This window comes from Brienomyrus brachyistius, unplaced genomic scaffold (genome assembly GCF_023856365.1).
Source record: "Brienomyrus brachyistius isolate T26 unplaced genomic scaffold, BBRACH_0.4 scaffold27, whole genome shotgun sequence".
NCBI lineage: Eukaryota > Metazoa > Chordata > Actinopteri > Osteoglossiformes > Mormyridae > Brienomyrus > Brienomyrus brachyistius.
Window position 1 is genome coordinate 4,110,511 of NW_026042306.1, and position 21,423 is coordinate 4,131,933.

At 40.9% G+C, this 21,423-nt stretch overlaps 1 protein-coding gene across 1 annotated transcript in view; it reads right to left on the reverse strand.

The window, feature by feature from the left end:
- The window catches only part of LOC125720918 (putative nuclease HARBI1), a 179,213-nt gene that overhangs the window by 96,271 nt on the left and 61,519 nt on the right, over positions 1 to 21,423 (reverse strand). The gene's annotated exons all lie outside the window — the stretch shown is intronic.

Here is a 21,423-nt window from a genome sequence, read left to right on the forward strand (position 1 = left end):
GAATTAAATAATCGTAGCATCAGTTCCCTTGAACTCCACACACCTAGAGATGTAACCCAACATCCTATTGGCCTTTTTAATTGCTTCCCCACACTGGCAAGAGTGGGACATGGAAGCATCAACATACACACTGAGGTCTTTCTCATAATCAGCTACCTTTATTTCAGTGGAACCCATAAAATATCTGTACTTTATATTTCTGCTCCCTGCATGGATTACCTTACATCTATCTACATTAAATTTCATCTGCCAGGTATCAGCCCAGTCGCAAATTAAATCAAGATCCCGTTGGAGCCTCTGCTATAGTTGTTAAAATCCCTTCAGTTTGGAGTTTAAGCAAGAGCCGTTTGTGGTGGACAACATCAAAGGCCTTCTGCAAAACTAAGCAGATCACATCATAGGCCTTTTTGTGATCAATTTCTTTTGTAGCTTCCTCAAAGAACTCAAGTAGATTAGTTAAACAGAAGCTACCTCTCCTAAATCCATGTTGGCTATCCCTCAGAATGTTATTTCATGCATCCAGGTAATCTATCATTTTCACTGGGATTGTAGCTTCCATTACCATTCCAGTTATGCAAGTTAAACTGATTGGCTTATAGTTTGCTGGATAACTTCTATCCCCTTTTTTGAATATGGGTGTTATATTGGCATGCTTCCAATTAGAAAGTGCCACACCAGTAGATAAGGATTTCTCAAATAGTAATGTTAAAGGTTGGCTAATAATATCCCTCATCTCTTTTAAAACTATAGGTAAGATGCCATCAGGGCCCTGCAATTTATTTATTTTGAGCTTAGCAAGGCTTTGTACCACATCAGCCTCAGTTATACATATATTGGTCATAGACGACACTGTATTTGTATTAAATGGTGGCAGGTTACCTGTGTTCTCTATTGTGTAAAAGAATCATTAAACTCTTATTTTTACTATATCAATTTCATTTTCAGTTATAAGACCCTTACTATCCTACAGATTACTGATTTCAGCTTTTAGAGCTCTTTTGGAGTTAAAATATTGGAGGAAACTTTTAATGTCATCCTTAGCCTCCAATCCAACCTTCCTTTCTATATTCCTCTTACAGGGTTCCCACGTGTCCTGAAAACCTGAAAATATTTAGGGTTATTTTCCAGTCATTGAAATGACCTGTAAAGTGATACAAATGGCAAAATGTCCTGGAATTTCATTTCTGTTTTTGCTTTTAAATTTTTCTACATTTGTAAAATTGAGGAATCACAATTATTACAACATCATCATGAGCAGAGCTTTGGAATGTTTCTCACCCAGTTTGCTTCTGCTATGTTTTAGATGTAATTTGTGTCCTTGTGAAATTATTATACATTATTTGCCTTTTTAAAGATGTCCAGTGAAACCATTACAATTGTTGACCCATTGGAAAAGTAAGATGCATATGAATGTAAAGTTCGGAGAAATTGGAGGTAACTGTGCATATGATGTCATGTGGGAATATTTCTAATTAAACAAGTCACTCCGATGTAATTTAATTGAAAACATGTTAAGAGCTATTACATGCATTTCAGTAATGACCATTGGAGAGAAAACACGGGCTTTAATTCTTAGCATGATTTTTTATGTTCCCAGATTTGAATGATTATTTTATGACATTACATTCTTAGTGTAAAACACTGATAGCCCATTAAAAACTATAGGCAGCAATTTCTGGCAGCATAAAACTATGTGTAAAAACTGCTACCCTTTCTAAAGTACAGGAAAGTTATTTTGATAGCATAAATCCTTTTACAGATGTCCATTCAGGAGTATGGGTAGGAAATTCTGGCAAGGCAGCAAAAAATGGCAGAACATCGGCTTCTGCCTGTGAGCCGGAGTCAGAGCGGCTGTTTTTCTTTCTCTATTTTTTTTTCCAAGCCGCATGGATTGGAAAACCTTGCTCTCGCGAAGTTTTTGTACCATGTGACATGGTCAAGGGTGGTGACGTTTTGCAGCGCCGGCTGAAGTCGGACAAAAAATCCTAATCATGATGCATTGCGTTAGGACCAGAATTCATTGGTTTAAGCCAGCGCGGCAGCGTGAAGTGGAATGTACCCACAGACAAATGCAGCAATCACACGCACAGAGAAAGAAACAGGAGGGAAGGAGACGCGCGACAAAATGAGTGACCACAGGAAACAGAGTAAAATTTGGATGCATTTCAATTACATTGACAATACAAAGGCAGAGTGTAGAGCGTGCAAGGTTAAAATCTCATATCGAACAGGCTCTACAAATAACCTGCATCAGCACATGAGAACTGTACGTCCATCAGTGCAGTGGGAAGAAAAAGGACAAGCAAGTGAACAATCCCTCCACTCTGCGTGTGATAAGCACAGTAGTGTCGACGGTCGATTTTCAACCACTCAGAGAGCTTGTGGACCACCTGATTAGAGAAATGTGTACCATTATCAGTGGTAATGCATATTGGAACATCCCATCGCGGGAATATTTCTTTTAACAGATTTTTCGCAACTATCTGGGCCGTTGCTTGCTTGGCCGGGAAGGCTTCCACCCATCTGGAAAAGAGATCAACAACCACTAGACAATAACGATAACCTCTACAGGGTGTTAGTTCTATGAAATCCATCTGCAAATGTTGGAAAGGACCCTCAGCTGGAGGAGTTGTGGCAGTTGGTGGCTTCAATGCACGACCCATGTTGTGAGTCATACATGTGGAACACCTGGAAACGAAAGTTTGAGCATAAGCCGTGAATGAAGGGGCGGTCCAGTGTCTCTGGTCCAATCCATGGGCCACCTTTGCCAATCCTGGAAAGGCAGACTTTGGGAGCAGTCATGAAACCACCTCTTTCATCCACACACAATTGAAATGGGCGTTTGTAATTTGGGACCCCCAATGCCGGGGTCACACAAAGCGCCTGCTTTAGATCAGTGAAGTGCAGGTAGTGCACTTCAGATCTTACCAGCTGCAGCTTGCTTTTAGAGGCCTTATGTCCATTCTCTGCACAGAACAACAACAACGCTTGCGTATCTCTCTCACAACTCTCTCTCGTTTCTGCACACAGCAACAAATCATCCACATACTGCACCAGTGTACTTCCCCCTGGGGAGGTGAAGCGCTCTAAGTTTTTTCCTAGCTCCTGAGCATAAACACTCGGTGACTCAGTGTAGCCCTGTGGCATGACTGTCCAGGTGTACCTTTTCCCTTTGCGTGCAAACCAGTACTGAGAGTCTGGGTGAACTAGAACAGAGAAGAAAGCATTTGCCAGATCAATAACTGAAAACCATTTAGACTCTGGGGGTATGGATGATAGAATGGTGATTGGGTTAGGGACTATGGGCGCTCGCGGATACACTGAGTCATTTACTCCCCTTAGGTCCTGCACAAATCTCCAGGACCCATCTGCTTTCTTTACTGGCAGGATGAGGGAGTTCACCGGAGAATAGCTTATCTCAGCTATGGCTCCACGAGCCAGCAAATCGCCATGCATTTTTTCAATTCCCTCTTCTGCTTCTCTGGAGAGGGGGTACTGCACGCGCTATGGTCTGTACTGAGACTTAGGCATTACCCGTAGAGGTTCAGCCGTCACAATTTGCCCAAAATCGTTTTTCCCCTTTGCCCAAAAGTTTTCTGGGATCTCATCCAGCCATGCCGGTGAATCCTCAATCTCTACAGATTGCCCTTTTGTTCTATTATCGCAATGAATTTACCGTTTTACCTCAACAATTAAAACCTTGTCATACCTTAGTACAGTCCCGTCCTTAGTTACCCATCTACCTTTCTCCACATTCACCCAATCATCTCGCTCCTTACACTCTTTTACCCATAATCCTAGAAATTTCCAGTTTTTACCTTCTACCTTTCCACAGGAGACATGTGGAACGCCTTCATCAACGGGGCAGAACCAGCGAAGCTGTTGTTCTTGGAGTGTCACAGAAACAGCAGTGGCTTGATGTTCCACATAAATACAGTCAATTTGAATCATTTCTGTAGGAAATCCATTCCCCATGAAGTCTTGCATATCATCCAAATCGTGTTGTGTGGGGTTTTCCACATAAGTGGCTGTGCAGTGGAGTCGTGATGCTGGTAGACGTCGTCCAGGTTCATCACCTCCTGCCAGAAGCGGTGTCTCCCCACCTCTTGTGGATCTGGGAGGGAGTTGACCACCTCTCTCAGCTCTGCCAAGTCCCAGTTGCGCTGGACGTACAGTACACCATCCTTGGTGTTCCATCAGGCGCAGGGCCCCTTGGGTCAGGCATCTCCACCAAGGGGTACAACTGCGATGGCTGTGAGCCTGAGTCTCTCCCCCTTTGCAGCAGTCTCTGGCTCTGTCTTAGCGGCGGGGCTCCTGCTTCCCCCACTGCGTCATCTTCCTCCTTCTTCTCTGAGGGAGGGGCAGTGGCCTCCACAGACGCCGGTGCTGCTGCAGCTGTTCCTAGCTGAGGATGATAAGCAGGGGGAGGAGGCACATTCGGCAGAGGAGGGTACAGAGGTATCTCTTCCTTTTTCTTCTTAGTATTCTGTAACACCATGCTGAGGGATTGGGCCTGAGCCTCATTCCTGGCCCTTTCAGCGTTTAACTCCACTGACTCCCTGGTCCCCCTGTCCCCCAGTTTGTCCCGCAGTCCCTTATTATTTGCCTTTTCCTTCTCTAACTCTTTCAATTTAGCCACATATATCCACTTTTCAAACTTATCATCCATCCATCCATCCATTTTCCAAACCGCTTATCCTACTGGGTCGCGGGGGGAGCTTATCCCGGAAGCAATGGGCATGAGGCAGGGAACAACCCAGAATGGGGGCCAGCCCGTCGCAGGGCACACTCACACACCATTCACTCACACATGCACTCCTACAGGCAATTTAGCAACTCCAGTTAGTTCACATATGTCCCAGGCTTCGCTGGCTTTGAACGCAGTAATTCGCTGTAACAGAAAACGCAGATCCGACTGTGCCATAAAGTCTTGTAAGACAGTCCTTTACAACATGAGACCAATCAAGCAGCAACATGTCGTCTTTCCGAGTGCCAATGGGTACGCATTCTTGGAACAGAATGACTTAAGACAGATCGTGCAGCACTGTCAGTACCCTTTGCGTGCTGGCTGCACAATCTGTCTTAAGTCATCTTGCTCTCGCGAGGTTTTTGTACCATGTGACATGGTGACATGTGGTGACGTTTTGCAGTGCCAGACAAAAAAATCTAACCATGATGCATTGCATCAGGACCAGAATGCATTGCTTTAAGACAGCGAGAAGTGGCTGCATGAAGTTGAACGCACCCTATTTTTTCTTGTTGCCAATAGCAACCTATGACCACACCTAAGATTGGTGACAGAGAACATTTGGAATCAACACCGGGGGCATTTCAGATTTCAGCACAGACGGTTTGATTGTTACACTCTGGCAATAGCATCAAGATAAGTCTTATTAGCCCAATAAATCATGAAAACGAGGTTTAACATTTTCTACATGACGTGCAGGGAGATTATCAGTCAATGTTTATGATTTAGTGTTGTTTTGTGCTATAGTATAGGCTGAAACCTGTGGTTATCATCAAAAACAAAATGCGGTAATCGTAAGTATTAACAGGAATGTTAAATCTGCATTTGCATGATTTCAGAAACTACTGAGAGGTATGAAAAGAAAGGATGACATCACTAGTTTCTTACACACAAAGAGGAGGGATCAGGGAGGAAAAGCAGACGTAGTTGCGGATGGCGAAAGAGGAGAAGGAGCAAGAAGAAGAAGAAGATCAAGCTGAGCCAGGGCAAGAAGGTGAAACAGGTAAGCAGCAGAGGAAGTATGAATAGACATACACTCCAAAGCTGAGGTGCTAGGGAGGAGAGACTGTGAGTTCCCTGGATTTGATGTATTTTAACCATATATGGTACATGCAGTATTAGAGAATGTAACACCTGCAAATGTATAAAGAAACGGCTTTGATTTTGCCATCCCAACTGATTTCCATGCCACCCTCATGCCACCCTAAGAAAATTTCTCTAGATCCGCCCTTGTCGGTGAACAAGGGAATGTTACCTGGCTAACTAGCCCCAGGTAGCTTACATGCCCTCCCTTAGGCTGCTTTCCTCACACTGTTCAGTGAGTAAAAGTACTTTCAGCATGAGGAAGAGCAGACTCATAACTTTAACCCTGCAGCTAAGATAATTGCATATTACAGCTTAAATGTAGCTTGAATGTTTCCTGGTCAACATTAGACAGAGGAATACAAGCCAGCTAACCCCTAGTCAGTGCCCCCCCCCAGCGGAGACACCGGGTTGGTCTCATAAGCTCTTGATTTGAGCTTCTCCGAAGGGATGTTGAGGCACACTGTTGAGGCTCTTCAGGTGGTGGGCCGCCCTGAAGATGGGCCCCAGTCAGCAGGAGACAGCAGGTCCATCCAGAGCAGACTACAGCAGCAGGGATCAGGAAGAGGAATCCTTGAGATCCTGGGGACCCCCACACATTATCAAGCAGCACGAAATGGCACTGAATAATAAAGGTATATGTCTGACACACTTGTCCTTTTTTAATTCCAAATACTATATTGGGAAATAAAAAATAACCTCCTCCTTTTGCATACAGAATGAAATATTGTTATTTACGTCTAAAATGGAGTAATGGAAGCCCCTAATGTTGAGGTTTTAAGTAACAACTTCCATTAATATTACCTTCAGCAGACCAATTAGAACCAACTTCTATACTGGATTTATCCGTGTGTATGGAGCCACCATTTTCAGAGTTACTGTGTGTTATGTCTGCTGTACAGCCCTGATGTGGTAGCTGCTGAAATCATTCACTGGAGCTAAGCAGAAACAGCAGTGTACTCCAACACCTTAACCTCCAGAAAGAGCCATGCAGTTCAAAGCCCCGCAGAGAAAGTGTTGCATCAAAGGAAGTTCAAAATACCTGATCGTCATGAGAATTTCTCCACAGGGATCAATAAAGTGTTATTATTATATTTCAGGCTTACCTGGATTAAAGGGCATGTTGTTAGTGTATAGTGCTTAGAATGTTTAATTACTCTTACTTTCTTAACTTGTATAATAGATGAGCCATCATATCCTTAATGTGTATTGATATATGCAAAGGGAGGAGAAGGGAACAGACCCAAGATGCAGAGTAAGAGCTAATGTTGAGTAAAATAGCATTAGAGAAATAAAATTTACAATAAATTCATGGTTTATGTCCATGGTTAATGTCACATTAACTTTATCCAGTCTCCTAGCTGAATATGTTAAGCAGGGTTTCAAGTGGGTTGGAAAGATCTGGAACAGGGTTCTGACGCCTTCATTTAATAAATAAATATATCTTGATGCCAATTTCATACATAAAGTTTGTTTTCATTTGTTGCATCCTGGCCTTCCTTCCAGTTGATGCCATAAAGATCAGTATTTCCCACACAAAGACTTTGCTTGTAGGGCTCCAGACTGGGACAATTTATTCACATTTTGAGATCATTTTTGGAGACAGTGTCACTAAATTTTATAAGAAGGTACAGCAGTGCAAAGTAACATTTGTTTGTTTTTGTCTGGAATACTGTTGCTTTTTTAAATACATTCAAAATATCTTATACCTGAGTGTGATATCTGAACGGTATCAAAAATTAGATATCGCCTAATACTATTAAATCTTTTGGTTATATATGACCCAATCCACCGGATTAAATTATACCACAAGTAAGTGTTACGCGTAGTTACGAAATTCTCTGCTGCTAGAACTAAAAGTTAGTCTTCATGTACAAACGTCTAAGAACTGTGGTTTTCGTAGGTATTACATGCTTATACCCAGATACACTATATGGACAAATGCTTTGGGACACAGGAGCCAGGCCATGTCCAACATTAATGCCTGACCTCACAAATGCTCTTCTGGATGAATGGAAAAAAAATCCCACAGACACCCTCCAAAATCTTGTGGTCAGCCTTTCAGGAACATTGGCAGCTGTTACAGCTGCAAGGGGGGACCAACTCCACATTGATGCCTAAGGATTTCATATAATTTCCTGTAAGTATTGTGGCCAGATGTCCCAGTACTTTTGTCCATAGAGTGTAGCTGGAAGACTCAGGTTAGGCTCGGCTGATGTGCTGCAGTGTCGGCTTAGTTAGCAGTGGCTTACAGGAGTTGTGCCAAGTGCGGCTTATGCACGGCAATCAGGGTGTTGGCAAAAAGTAAGAGGACCGATTCATTTATGCTACTATTGGCCCAGTTACGCTCAGGCCTATGGTTGCATATCATAAGGCAACCGGTAAGGGTCCATGAACTACGTTTTCCCGTTTTACAACAACTCTGTACATAAATAAGGAGCCTACCGTCCATTTTGTGTCAATAACATATTTATGCACATTATGATTTTTTATGATGAGGTGTTAAATAAGCTGGCTCCAATTTAGAATGGCTTTCTGTTTTTCAAATATTATGTATAAAATAATAAATTATGTCAATTTTTATTAACATATTAAGATGTTTTGTTATCATATTTATTTTATTTACACTGTAAAAATGTCCATGCTCTTACAAGACAAAGTACTGTATTTTGATTATACTAAGTGTCCATATTATTGCAAATACAGGACTGTTATTTTTTCCCAACTTCGCATGCATTCTGGGTATTGCAAAAGCTGTTGGAGATCACGAGCCTGAAGACATTTTCCGGCTTTACTGTGACAGTCTCCAAACCTGCTGTCAGAAAGAGCATCACCTCTGGGGTAACATGTGTTTCTGTAGATTTATTCATATTATTAGTTGGTCATTAGATAATTATGGTGAACTCTGTTGTTCAATGTATAATATTTAACTGTTAACCCTGCTGAAAAAAACCAACAAAGACCAGCATAGCTGGTAACCAGTATGACCAGCATAATGCATATGATTTTACCAGTATATATTGTATTTTAGTGCCGGGTGACCAGCATCATTAATGAAATATTGCTGGTGGAACAGCTTCAGTTGCAAGTGTGGAAAGAATATTGGACATTGGTAGACCCGGGAGGGGAGGCATATTGGGTCTGTTATGTCTTAGGCAAGAAGAGATTGTCTTGAATACTGCGTGACCTCGCTCCATGATAGCTGCCTGCAGTTAGTTCCACAGACACTGAAGAGAGATCAGAACTTGACAGACAGTGGAGTACAGTGGGGGGGGGGGGGAGCCTGTTCTGGTAAATTGATCAAAATGGGTGGATTTTACCTGGCTGCAAATGTCAACCAATAGAACTTGATTTCTTGTTGTTTCATGACCAATCAGGACTTAGATGTCCTTATAGGGAATTGGCTATTATAGTCTATCAACTGGTTGCTCTTTGTGCTCGGGGTACCTGGTGCTAGAGTGTGCTGGATTGTTTTTATAAAAGAGAACTCTCTCACCAACTGAGAGGTCTGGAGTTTAATTCTAAGTGGCTCAATTAGAGTTATCAGAGAGGTTGATTCATAATTTTCTTACCACACAAGCAGACCAGAATTAACTATCATAGACCAGCATGTAAACAGTTGAATAGGACAGTTGTCTCAGGGTTGCCAACTCTCCCGCATATGGAATTAAACACAGTCAGGCCCTCACGCTCAAGCAAGAAGTCCTACAGCAAATCTATATTATTCTGTTATAAACCAAAAATTAGATACATTAAAAGCATTGGAGTACAGACTATTTAGGTACTGTAATAAATCTAATAAAGACATGTAAAGGTGTGTGCAGACTTGTCTCAAATTGAAAATCTGCGCAACATTTAAGGTGGACCGGAAAATCCGAATAAGACGCTGCGAATAATAAATAAGACTGGTGTGTGAGTGTGCCCTGCGATGGGCTGGCCGCCCATCCTGGGTTGTTCCCAGCCTCGTGCCCATTGCTTACGGGATAGGCTCCGGACTCCCCGCGACCCAGAAGGATAAGCGGATGGATGGATGGAATAATAAATAAGTTACGTGTGATCCCGCTGCAAATAATAATACGTAATACGTTATTTACATGAATGCGCACACATCCGGAGTGCAGAAAAGGTGGAAGCGTAAGAGCAAGATCCGATGAATGCGGTAGGCAGGGGTCTGAAGTCTCACGCATTAACAGTGAGACACGCGTTTCTCCCATAATGTAATCTATCTTAAAGGTTTTGATGAAACTTGAGAGCCTTGAATAAAATAAGGCAACAATTTGCACCCACATAACTGTTTATTGGAGTAAACTGTTTTTTTGTGAAATACACCCAATTTAAAGAAAATAGATATTTTAAATATTTAACTGTAAAATGTGGAATTCTACACTGTACTGTTTTTTCGCCATACTACCTTTACCAGCATGCTGTGCAGTTTGTACATTCCCACCGTTAAGGCAGTTTTTTTTCATCTTGGATGGACCAATTACAGTGGAGAAATCCACTTAGCCCGCGAAATCGCGGCGGCGATGCGTCAGTTGCTGGAGTTGTTCTTTTTGGCGGAGATAACGGGTGTGTCGGCAAAGACTTATTTTGTTTGTTTGTTAATATAATCGTGGTTTGCGGTTGGAGTTGTGTACAGCTGGCAAAGTTAAAAATTACCAGGAGGATAATGCTAGCTGACCGGGAGGAGCCAACCGCGGTTAAACTAATTCATCTTGCCGCCCCTCCGAAATTCGGTGAAGAAATTCATTCGAAATCGTAGTCCGGTGTTGGACCCACCAGAGACACTGGATCTAAGACCGGGAGACGGATCCCTCATCGTGCTGCTGTGTGCCATGTGGTCGGCTGTAACCAACCTCGCCATAGGATGTTCCCTATCTACTCATTGGAGGTAGTGGCAGGACACCCGCTCCACCTGTTACAGGCTCCGTGACTGAGAGAAACCATTTGTGAGTAACCTACACCTATACTGATACACGCATACGTGTCGCATCGACAGGTCTGGGTTTGAATGTGGAAGCGCTGTAATATCTGCTGGATTTAATTCCTCCAGAGTTGAACATCATTGTGCACCAACAACGGGCCCCGACGACAAGCTCTTGATTTTAATATATATATATATATTTTTCTTTTTGGTTGGCAGCGTGACTGATTCATTTGCTTATGTTAAAGTATGAACGGTTAGGGCCAGGATACAATTGACACAACGTATACGCTACTGCGTGCTTAGTGTACGTTTATCTGGAGGATTAAGGGTCATGTCCACCAGGGGGCAGTGCGAGACAACCATCTTGCTCAGCTCCTTCATTTCCGGTGTCACTTTTTTATTTTAATTTTCAGTAAATTACATAACAAACAAGAGTACACACTACAGACCAAGGAGATTAAGTGAAGGTAGAGAGAACAAGAAACAAAATAAAACAAAAAGTTGTCATTACAATACGGCCGGTACATCAGCAGAATAGCAGGGTTACGTAAACAGATTCAACAGACTGAACATAGAGTATGTCCGGATAGCTTTTCTGTTTTTACACTTTGATATAGTTTGAAGATAAATATTTACCTCTACTTTAAATTACTCAAATACAAGGTGTTTCCTCGGTCTCACTTGTTTGTATGAGGTCGTGGCATGAAATGTGTTGGAGAAGCAGTTTTTTTTAGTCCGCAGAAGGGGCGAACGTTATTGCACTACATAAGATTTAGGATTTAAGACGTTTTTGTATTCATCGGTAGGCAAGGTTCTTAATATTTGTGATTTGTTTTTAATTGCATTTTATGCATTACAATTTATGCATTAATTATGCAATTATTTTTCGTTCAGATCATTTCTTTCATATCCATAAAAACTTAGTTGTACATACAATTGCTAACAACAAAAGTCGTTCCAACCTATTGTATTTCCGTAAGATTTATCTTTCATATGTGTAAAGACTTTAAAATTTGAGTTTAGTATGCTACGGCTTCACCCATTGCAGTGCCCAGGGGTACAAAAACAGTGTCCAGACATGTGCTGGGTTGGGCTTGAACAGGCAATCTTTGGGTCAGAAATGACACTGCCAAAACTCCGTAAACAGTGTTTTTGTGTTAGCACCTTATTCAGCTTATGTTCCATACACCTGTGTGAACTAAGCCTCTCTACTCATGGTTCAAAGGTCACCAGTTCAAGCCCACTGTCAGCGCATGTGGGGGCCCTTGAGCAAGGCCCGTGACCCCCATCTCCCTATAGGTGCCACAACTGGTAGCTACCCTTCACAGTCAAGTTTGCTGTCATTCCCCACAGGGATCCTCAAAGTCTGTCTGCTGTTATTTATTACTGTCATGTTTTAAATAACAAAACAGTCAAATAGCATGTTTATCTTCATTTATAATGATTAGATGACATATTTTGCGGTTTTGAATTCTTAGCATGTTTAACTGAAATTTTTAAGTTTTTACACATATGAAAGATAAATCATCTGAACAAAAGAAAGTTGGCACAACTTTTATTGTTTGTAATTCTTAGTATTTAAAACAAAAAATCTGATATTTTTATACATATGAAAGATTCCCAGTCAAAATGTCATATTCACTGATTCAGCTAGAACACATTAGACATTTGTGGTTGTCGGTACAAGCAACAGCAAAATGATCAGTTGTCTTTGTGCACTTAAGGTGAAACCACCGCCAGCAAATGACTCATCCCTGTACTCTGGATCAACCTTACATTTTGACTAGTAGCACAGGGCCCAGTTCTTAGTGTTTGTGTGATTTAGCTTTCACCCTTGCAAGGTAGAGTTTAGAGCTGGGCGGTATAACCAAAGGTTTACAGTATATCATGGTATTTTTCAAAGTTATATCGGTTTGACGTTACACAACTGTATTTTTTTTAAATATAATTTGAGTATGACTGGGCGTTTACCACATTTTACAGGACAAATTTTTGTTTTACGCTTTTGTATTGTTCCCACGTTAATGATATTATTTTATTATTACACATTGCATTAATGATAACAGACGGCTAACATGTTTGTTGGCTAACTGCTTATAGATTTCCTTTTCTTAGAAGGAAAATGCATTGCCTGGTTTTTATTACAAAGGCTTTAATGGGCAAATTACCTCAGTACATATGTAGTTTGCTGACATTCCACACCAATACATACAGAACCCGTTCATCAGTTAAGCTTCTCCTTCAGCCTCCCACCACACTCACAGAACCGAGGAAATCCGCCTTTTTTCTTATGAACCACATGAGTGGAATATATTACAAAATACACTGCTCAAAAAAATTTAAGGAACACTTTTTAATCAGAGTATAGCATCAAGTCTACTAAACTTCTGGGATATTGATCTGGTCAGTTAAGTAGCAGAGGGGGTTGTTTCAGCTGCTTTTGTGTTAATGAAATTAACAACAGGTGCACTAGAGGTGCAACAATGAGACGACCCCCGAAACAGGAATGGGTTAGCAGGTGGAGGCCACTGGCATTTTTCCATCCTCATCTTTTCTGACTCTTTTTCACTACTTTTGCATTTGAGCTACGGTCAGTGTCACTACTGGCAGCATGAGGTGATACCTGGACCCTACAGAGGTTACACAGGTCTTAGTCCAACAAAACGCTGAGCATATTAGCTGTTCTTATAAAGAAAATAAAGTCATTATTATGGCTGCAACTATGGATTATTTTAGTACTCAAGTATTCTATGAATTATTCCATCGCGTAATCGGATAAGAAATACTTTTGTCTTATTAAATAGCAATAGTAACTAGTCTTAAAATTAATAATTCATTGGTTTCCGTTTTAGGAACATTTTTAATGATTGAACTCCATACAACAACTGACAAAAGAACTAAACCCTTTTAGTGCATTTATGTATATACTTGTTTTTTTTTTTGTTGAAAGAAAACACTCTCTTGAATGCAAAATAAAATAATGTCAAATAAAATTACTGAAAAAAAGGTATACATATGTCTTAAACTAAGGCATAAATTAGAACGGCCTTTACTCTCTGTGTTCTTGTACATTTGTAGTTGGCATAAAAAAGTTCTGACAAGTTTGTATCTCCTGGATGAGGTAGGAATGGTGTGTGCATGTTCATGTGTGTGTAAGTGAAAGTAAGTGAGAGTGTGTGTTTAAGTGTGTTACAGAATGTGTGTGTGTGTAAGCCTTTAAAGGAGCATGTGGCGGTTGGGTAATTCAGCGTCTCAGTTTCACTAGGCCAAGGTTGTTGGGGGAAAGGGGTGGGTGGGTAATTTTTGTATTATATTTATATTATAATTATGTAATATTATTCATATTAATCTAAATCTGCAAAACAATATTACTAAAGCCTTGAAATAGATCTAGTTGAGTACACGCCATGCTCCCCTTTAGACTCACCCCTGTATGCTGCAGATATCACTGAGAAAAAGTGTAACGGCTGCTGTCAGCCTGCAGCAAGTTTCCAAATCTAAATACTGTGTCAAACTAAGCTAACAGTTTATCTGCATACAAACAGCTTCTACTTTAACTTGTATAGCTTCACTATAGCCTTGCTGCTGTGGAACACAGACGGCGGTGGATGGGGGTAGCTGAAAACATCGCTTTTCTTCACATTTCAGCTTGTTGAACAGCTGGTTTGATTAAGGACTCTCGCCAGCTCTTTGCCAGTAAAGGTTTAGTAGCGATTACAAGCACTACTGTTGTTTTCCTTCACTCCACCTGAGTTCACCATCTCTGTAACGGAACCGTCTCTTTGCTGTTAGTGTATAGACATGCTCCAGCTCCATGTTAATTAAATTACGACAGCATCATTTTCACTGCTCTTATGTTATCAATGTTTTTATTGAGGAAAAATAGGGGCTGCTTGAGCTGAGTCTCGTTATACTTTTTTTATTCACACATATGTCTATAAATACATTTCTATTGCAGGTCTATTTTAACCGCGAATGTGAGTGAAACGCTCTCGCTAATCTGGTGTTGGTTCTGCTATGTGGAGTGGATGCATAGACTGGGTGCTTTCTGTTGAGATGTTCAATCATTAACGTTGTGCTATTGTGGTAAGCTAATTCGATTTTACAATGGACACACTGTACTGTATGTTCGCTTTTCTTTTGTTTGAAATGGTGCCAAACTTTAGACATTTTTCATTTTTTTCTCTGACTTTCCTCGCTATTTTCCCTGTCTTCCTCCATTGCGGCATCAACTCAAACCTGCTTCATGCAAAGCAGCGTAAGCACACTGTGCGACAGTGATAATCCCCCGAGTGAAACACGCTGATCACTAAGCAGTACATAGTCATGCGGTTTACACGAAGCATCGAAGCAAAGAATTTGCATCGAGGATTTTTTGTAATCAAGTAATTTGAGTTACTCGATGAATCGTTGCAGCCCTACGTTGATGTGCTTTTCACCAGTGCAGTGGATTGACACTGAGCGATAGGGGAGCTTCCTCTTTGTATCTTGGCATCTCCTCCTTTGCCTGGTCCTCTGCATTTTTCAATTTCTTTGCCTAACCTGTAGCAGAGTATGACAACACAATAAATAAGTATGAGTAATGTCACAATAGAATATCATTCTGATATAGTGTTTACAGCAATAGGCACTGAGTGACTTTGTCCGACACCCTTTCATCACAGGCTGCTAGTGAATTGTAACTTTTTAAAGCAAACTTAACACGTCTTTCAGAGATGTTTATGATGAAACATTATGGTAGTTATTTTTTCCAGTGACCTTTAAAGTATTATCAAACTAACCTGCAGCATGTGTTTGACCAAGCAGGTCAGCTAGAGAGCAAGAATGCCTTGATCTCTTTGATGTTACTGCAGAGATATCTTCTTGCTGAGGACAATGATTGCCGTCCATGTCTTTTTCTGGCAGCACATTTACATCAGTTTCTGCCTCTTCAATCTCCACTCCTGTCTCACTCTGCTGTGAAACAGCAATGCATCAATATTAGCTTTACAGAATTAGTAAATATAAGATTAGTAAGTATAAAATCCAAATGCCAGTTGAATTAAATTTACCAGACTTTGACTATCATTCACAAGTATTTATGATTTTTAAATATGGATGATTTTTAAATGAATGGATATTTAAAATGTTTTTAGAATGTAAATTGTTGTTTACAGTAGTTAAACAATGCCATAAACTAAAATATACCTGTAGTGCTCCCTTGCCCCTTGCAGCTTCTGCAATAATTCTAGCATACATGTCTTGGCGCTGGTCCTCTATAAGGTCGGGCAGGACTTCAAGCCTTGGATCTACATCTGAAATTCAGTGTGTCAGCAAAGCATTTAAAATATGGCATATTGGCAAGCTGCGCTGCAATGGTCATGTTTGACTATGCTTTTTATGTCCCATACCTCCACTGCCCCTTTCAACAGCTTGGCGATGTTACCGGCAGTATGGTTCTCACGCAATGCCCTTGTCTGCAAAACACTGGAAATCAGTTGCCAGTCCTCATTAATGAGGTGCGACGTGATCGTAATGTAGGATCCAGTGGCTCACAAAGTCCTGCAGAGAGAAGAGATTTTTTTTTTTTTACAGCTTGCGTTACCTCCTCAACTTACCTCCGTCAGTTGTTTGCGAGTTGGGATCACATAGCACTGCTCCAGGGTGTTGACAATGTACCTGAAGCTGGTGTTTTCTGCCACGCTATAGGGGTGCGAATCCTGATAAATAAAAGACACTACCGATTCTGTAATTTTTTGAGTACGAGGCAAGGTGGATGGGAGTTTGCGATATCGAGCGTACTTTGTCTTTTTGTGTTGATAGGCTTCGGTTGTTGCCGTACTGTATCTGGATGGTGCATGATCAAATGAGCTCGTAAATTGGTTGTGTTACCTGAATATTTTACAGAAGCGTGACACAGCGTGCAAATTGCATTTCCTTTATCCAAGTCCATACTACCTGGCTAATTTTTTAAACAGAAGTGTGCCCACACGTCGGCTTTATATGTTGAAGGGGCCGCTCTAATGACAACCGCTCGGTCTGCCATGTTTTGCGATTTCAATCTGCCAGAAATGCCAAGTGGTAATTCAAAATACCTAGCCGTACAGCGACATCTACAGCAGTTGAGATTGTAGCTGTAGGAAATCCCAAAACGTCCGGTTATATTTTCCATGATTCTCCCCCTTGAAGATATCGATTTTTGGAGTAAGAAATCGATGTAGTATATCATGAAAGGAAAATTCGGGATATATTGATGGATCAATTTTCTTTTTGCACAGCCCTACTGTTGACCAGCTTGGCTCATTGATTTTTATGTGCAGCCGAGGAGCAAATATGTTTTGCCGTTTGTGTTTTTTTTTTCCAGATCAGGTTCTGCCTCTGGGATTCTCACCATACCAGACCACCTAGTATGATGACTGCTGCTGTCTCCCTCGGAATTTGATGTGTGCATAGTCATATCACAATTATCCGTGTTGTCCTGTTTTATAGTGAAATTAGGGTGAACTTGGGACATATCATGCAACAGGGAGCCATGCATTTTTGACAGTAATGAATCTGGGGCCGGATTTACTGAGTAATCATAAACTTTTGTTCATGGTTTTTTTTTTCTTCCGGATTTGCTCTCACTTCCTCTACGCCTTTTCCGCATTAATGAAAGGCTGTACTCTGTTTTGTGGAGAAACGTAGTCCAGTACTCATTTCCACAGCCAGAATGTGGAAACACTTCCCTATCTGCTAGGCCAGGAGCATGTTGTGCCGCTGGAGGTATTTTGCAGTACGTGGACTGATTTGTTTGATGGACTTTTAACTACGAACACGCCCAAAGATGAATTCAGACTCACCAGGCCCATCTCAACCACAGTCTTTGCTAAGGAGGTCTGTGACATCAATTGATTGACATGGCCCTTGATTCGTCCAACAATGCTCTACAAGGGAATAAATGAAGGTATCTTAACATCCCACAGTGACCCTCTGCTTTATACTGTAATTTTCAGTGGTGCAACGGATCAAAAAACTCACGGTTCGGATCGGATCACAGTTTTAAGTCATGGATTGGATCAATTTTCGGATCAGCGAAAAAAGACAAGACATATTTAACTCTCCATTTATTTATTTAAGTATTTTTTGCTCATTAAAAAACATTCAACTCAAGACTCATTCCACGCAATTATATAAAAACAAATTAAGGTGCAATATGGGGCATGATAATTATTTCAGCCATAACTTTAGACTATTCCTGCTCATACATGCTTGGAACGATCTTGTCACTGAAGTAGGCATGCGACGGGATATCATAGTGTGGTTCAAGCATGTTCATCATATGTTTAAAGCCCTTGTTTTGCACAATGGAATATGGCCTCATGTCTGCAGCTATAAACACCCCAATGGCTTTTGTAATAACTTCAGCCCGGTCGGATTGGGCAGCAAAGGACTGCTTAAATGGCGTGGATATCAGCAGTTGTTGCGCAGCCTTCGTCTTAGCTTCTGTCACACCAGGGTGATGTCGTTTCAAATGAGCAGTCATGCCCGACGTGTTGCCAGTCTCATACGTCTTCCTCGTGCCACACTGTCGACAAACTGTAGTGGTTTTATCCACCACCCTTTTCCCATCAATATATTTAACGGGGAAGCCAAAGTGCTCCCACACATGAGATTTAAGTGATGCTGGAGGTTTCTCGAGCTCCTCTGCTCCTCCACTTGGACCGCTGCCACTGGCAATAACTATGGCTTGATAGAATGACCATGTGCACCATACAGTGGAACTTTTTTTTTTTTTTTCTTCGAATTTTCAGATTACGTGCATGCTGAACCGTGGAGAGGGATCGGTTCGGATCACGGATCAACAGTGATCCGTGGCACCACGAGTACTTTCCCAAACCACATCTGGCTCTTTGAAATTCTAAAAGGATGTATGACTGCATGTAGTACAAAGACAGAACCATTGCATCAACGGGAAGTTCCCTCCACTCATTTTGTGATTTTATCATTTTGTTTATGGTCTCACTGATATTGTTTGTGTTTGAATGCTTCCAATTGCTTGGTGTGGAAGGAGACTATGTTGTCACATAAATATGCTTTCAGATGCTGGTGGAAGTATTTGACAAATTCCTCTGACCACCCATTCACAAATTTGGAACATTGTGCCTCAAATTCATCTCTGTTGGCTGAATCAATGAGAGTGTCGATTTGGTCTTTCAGTACCTTCACACCTTCCCTTGTACCACCATGTTTTTTGACCCAGTGCTCAATGTCGTGCATCACATGATTCCTGCAGAAAACTAGGCTAACGTTGGGAAACCTCCTCTTCAAGGCCCCAACAATTCCCTTCCTCTGTCTCCAGTGACAGGCACTTTCTTGAATTTTTTAAAACCTAGTTTCCTCAGAATAAGAACCAGAAACATTTCATGATGTTGCATGAATTTGCGCTCATGCAGCATGAACCCTACAGGAAATACAGGGTCATTAACTAGAAAAGTGCTTGTTATGGCAAGCACACAAACATAAGTCACCCATCTGAAAGGTTGTGTCATAGCTAAGGATTTGAGGGTAGTTGAACGTAATGGCATCCTCCAAGTTGGCGCGTGCGAAATCCAGTATATCAGGCATCCCAGCAAAAACTAGAAGATTGGGAATACTTTGTACCAGACAAAACCTGGAAGCTGGTACGCCAGTTCTGCAAGTGTTTCAAACTGCATTTTGCAATGTATGTACAAATCTGACATATTTACAAAGCACGTTGAAATAAAGCTGAGTGTAATGCCAAAACAAATGTATAAGAAATAATTCATGGCAAATAAATTAAGTTTATGATATTGAATGAAATGTGTCACCATGACCCCAGTCAGTGAAAGTGTGTTCCCTACCCCTAGACCCGAGAGGGTTAAATTCTGATGATGCCTTGTCATACTGAAGTGTCCTAATACGGTAATACCGCTTCATCACTCTGCCACTGTATTTTAAAATGTTGTTATAATTTGACTAGGGCTGCAAGGATTCATCGAGTAACTCGAATAACTCGATTACAAAAGATCCTCGATGCAAATTCTTTGCTTTGATGCTTCGTGTAATCTGCATGACTATGTACTGCTTAGTGATCAGCGTGTTTCATTCGGGGGATTATCACTGTTGCACAGTGTGCTTACGCTGCATTACGTGTAGCAGGTTTGATTTGATGGTGCAGTGGAGGAAGACGGGGAAAATAGCGAGGAAAGTCAGAGAAAAAGATGAAAAATGTCTAAAGTTTGGGACCATTTCAAACAAAAGAAAAGCGAACATACTGTACAGTGTCTCCATTGTAAAATCGAATTAGCTTACCACAATAGCACAATGTCAATGATTGAACATCTCAACAGAAAGCACCCAGTCTATGCATCCACTCCACAAAGCGGAACCAATACCAGATTAGCGAGAGCGTTTCACTCACATTCGCAGCTAAAATAGACCTGCGATAGAAACGTATTTATAGACATATGTGTGAATAAAAAAAAAGTATAACATGACTCAGCTGAAGCAGCCCCTATTTTTCCTCAATAAAAACATTGATAACATAAGAGCAGTGAAAATGATGCTGTCGTAATTTAATTAACATGGAGCTGGAGCATGTCTATACACTAACAGCAAAGAGACGGTTCTGTTACAGAGATGGTGAACTCAGGTGGAGTGAAGGAAAACAACAGTAATGCTTGTAATCGCTACTAAACCTTTACTGGTAAAGAGCTGGCGAGAGTCCTTAATCAAACCAGCTGTTCAACAAGCTGAAATGTGAAGAAAAGCGATGTTTTCAGCTACCCCCATCCACCGCCGTCTGTGTTCCACAGCAGCAAGGCTATAGTAAAGCTATACAAGTTAAAGTAGAAGCTGTTTGTATGCAGATAAACTGTTAGCTTAGTTTGACACAGTATTTAGATTTGGAAACTTGCTGCAGGCTGACAGCAGCCGTTACACTTTTTCTCAGTGATATCTGCAGCATGCAGGGGTGAGTCTAAAGGGGAGCATGGAGTGTACTCAACTAGATCTATTTCAAGGCTTTAGTAATATTGTTTTGCAGATTTAGATTAATATGAATAATATTACATAATTATAATATAAATATAATACAAAAATTACCCACCCACCCCTTTCCCCCAACAACCTTGGCCTAGTGAAACTGAGACGCTGAATTATCCAACCGCCACATGCTCCTTTAAAGGCTTACACACACACACATTCTGTAACACACTTAAACACACACTCTCACTTACTTTCACTTACACACACATGAACATGCACACACCATTCCTACCTCATCCAGGAGATACAATCCTGTCAGAACATTTTTTTATGCCAACTACAAATGTACAAGAACACAGAGAGTAAAGGCCGTTCTAATTTATGCCTTAGTTTAAGACATATGTATACCTTTTTTTCAGTAATTTTATTTGACATTATTTCATTTTGCATTTAAGAAAGTGTGTTCTTGAAAAAAAATTACATATATATACATAAATGCACTAAAATGGTTTAGTTCTTTTGTCAGTTGTTGTATATGGAGTTCAATCACTAAAAATGTTCCTATAAAGGAAACCCATGAGTTCATTCATTTTAAGAGACCTGTCTATTTTTTTCTTTTTCGAATAGTTACTATTGTTTTTTAATAACGCAAAAGTATTTCTTATCCGATTAATCGATGGAATAAACGATAGAATAT